Source organism: Neophocaena asiaeorientalis, unplaced genomic scaffold, assembly GCF_003031525.2.
Source record: "Neophocaena asiaeorientalis asiaeorientalis breed wild unplaced genomic scaffold, Neophocaena_asiaeorientalis_V1.1 scaffold188, whole genome shotgun sequence".
NCBI lineage: Eukaryota > Metazoa > Chordata > Mammalia > Artiodactyla > Phocoenidae > Neophocaena > Neophocaena asiaeorientalis.
Genome location: NW_020174156.1, coordinates 4,110,786 through 4,113,650, shown reverse-complemented (window position 1 = coordinate 4,113,650; position 2,865 = coordinate 4,110,786). Strand labels below are relative to the sequence as shown.

Here is a 2,865-nt window from a genome sequence, read left to right as displayed (position 1 = left end):
ATAGTGACCTGCGCTTGCACACAGCCTTCTTGGTGGTGGCAGCCGCAGCCTTAGCGTCTCATGCCCGTGTGTGGGGCCCACACTTTTAGCCGCGGCTCGCGCCGGTCTCTGGAGCTCCTTTAAGCAGCGCTGTTAATCGCCTCTCCTTGCGCACCAGGAAACAAAGAGGGAAGAAAACGTCTCTTGCCTCTTTGTCAGGTCCAGACTTTTACCCGGACTCCCTCCCAGCTAGCCGTGGTGCACTAACCCCCTGCAGGCTGTGTTCACGCCGCCAACCCCAGTCCTCTCCGACTGAAGCCCGAGCCTCAGCTCCCAGCCCCGTCCGCCCCAGCGGGTGAGCAGACAAGCCTCTTGGGCTGGTGAGTGCCGGTCAGCACCGATCCTCTGTGCGGGAATCTCTCCACTTTGCCCTCTGCTCCCCTGTTGCCGCGCTCTCCCCCGCGGCTCCGAAGCTCCCCCCTCCGCCACCCACAGTCTCCGCCCATGAAGGGGCTTCCTAGTGTGTGGAAACCTTTCCTCCTTCACAGCACCCCCCCCACTGGTGCAGGTTCCGTCCATATCCTTTTGTCTCTGTTTATTCTTTTTTCTTTTGCCCTACCCAGGTACGTGGGGACTTTCTTGCCTTCTGGGAGGTCTGAGGTCTTCTGCCAGCATTCAGCAGGTGTTCTGTAGGAGTTGTTCCACGTGTAGATGTATTTCTGGTGTATCTGTGGGGAGGAAGGTGATCTCCGCATCTTACTCTTCCGCCATCTTCCCCTCGTGCAAGGAAGATTTCTTTCAATGGGCTGATTAGCAGACTGGATACCGTTGATGAAGAATGACTAAATGTGGAGGTGGGTTAACAGAAATTATCCAAAATCAAATGCAAAGTGAATGAGTTAGAAATGCAAACATAATATTCAAGAGCTGTGGGTCAACAGCAAATGATCTAAAAATATAAATAATTGAATTCCCAGAAGGACAATAGAAGTAGACAGAATAAATATTTGAATAGATAATGGTGGGAATTTATGAAATTAATTAACAGAAATGAACAACAGATATATGTGGCTCAGAAAACCCCACACAGAATATAATATAAACATATTTGTATATATCATAGGCAAACTTCTGAAAACCAAAACTAAGGAGAGATTCTTGAAGGCAGCTTAATAAAGGTGAAACAGTAAAAAAAGTGGAACAAAATCTGAATTATAGCAAACTTTTCTTCAGAAACCATTCAAGAAAAAAGATAATGGAGTGTTGAAGTAGAAACATAGCAACCTAAAATTCTGTACCTAGTGAAAATATATTTCAAAACTAAAGGCAAAATAAATATTTTTTCCCAAATGAATACAGCGAGAATTTATTACCAGCAGAAGAAAAATTCATAGGAACTCACAATCTACCAAAGTTAATTCAAAAATTAAATAACATGCTTGCTTTGGCAGCACATGTACTAAAATTGTAATGATACATAGATTAGCCCCTGTGCAAGGATGACATGCAAATTCATGAAGTATTCCATAATTATGAAAAAAATTGTTTTCCTTTTTTTTTTCTTTTTTTTTTATTGTATCTCTATGAGAAGATAAATGTTAGCTGAATCCATTGTGGTAATCATTTCACAATTTATATAAATCAAACCATCATTCTGTATACCTTAAACTTTTACAGTGATATATGTCAATTCTTTCTCAATAAAACTGGAAAAACAATAATTAGATAACTTAAATAGTCCACTATCTATTAAAGATAACCTATGCACAAAGAACATTCCAAGTGAGATGTCTTCACTTACTTATTCTATCAAATGTTTGTACCATGCTACAAAAACTCCTCCAGATATTTGAAGGAGAAATACTTCCTAGGTTATGAGACCAGTATTACTCAGAGACATTACAAGAAAAGAAAACTGTAAGTCGATATTCCTTGTAAACATAGATGCAAAAAACCTTAAAAATAAACATCATATTCTGCGAGCAGAAAATGTGATCATCAAAGGATATCTTGGTGGCTGGAGCAATTTCCCAAACTCAATCAGCTGAAAACTCCCAAGATTCAAGAGGAGTTTAGACTTCAAATTCTGTTTGCTAATTTTGTCTCTAATCTTATGTCCCCAAACAGACTGTAAATACTTTGTACATACAAAGTATTTTTGTAAAATGAAGTTGGGGATCATATCATATTTTTGACTTAAGTTTTTACCACTAACATAGCAATTAGGCATTTCAGTAATATTTGTTCAGTAGTTTGGTAGTCACAAATGTAGAAATCAATTGCATCTAACAGAAGAATTTAATACACACTGGGGTGTTGATACTGATCTCAGTCTAAGACAGTTATCTTAATCTAGCTAATGGCAGCTCCTCTTTCTATATGCATATCGATTTTGATGCAAACTTTTAAATATATCTTCAAAAAGTGTAGAATGAAAGTGTGTATCAGAACAAATTTTATAAAGTGAACAAACCCATGTGGGCAGCACCCAGATTAAAAACAGAGCACTGTCCAGATCCCAGAAGCCCTCTTTTGTCCCCTTATAGTTGTTAAGCCTCTAAGAGTAACCACTCTCCTGACTTCTGACACCATAGGCTAAGTTTGTCTGTTTTGGATACTTTTATCAGTAAAATCATAACATTTGCACTCTTTTGGGTCTAGTTTCTTTTACTGCCCATTAGATTTATCCATGTTGTTGTATACAGTTATAATTTGTTCATCCTCACTGCTAAACAGTATTTATTGTATACATATACAACTATTTATTTATCCAGTCTACTCTTAGATTGTTGGGTAGTTTCCAATTTGGGGATATTATGACAGTGCCATTGTAAACATTCCTGTATGTGTCTCAGGAGACATATATGTCTCCTGTATATGTCTCTT

General features: G+C 39.1%; 1 pseudogene; it reads left to right on the top strand.

Annotated features, from left to right (window-relative positions):
* Positions 1-1,418: 1,418 nt before the first annotated feature.
* On the top strand, positions 1,419-1,513 carry LOC112406383 (uncharacterized; annotated as a pseudogene).
* The last annotated feature ends 1,352 nt before the right edge of the window (positions 1,514-2,865 follow it).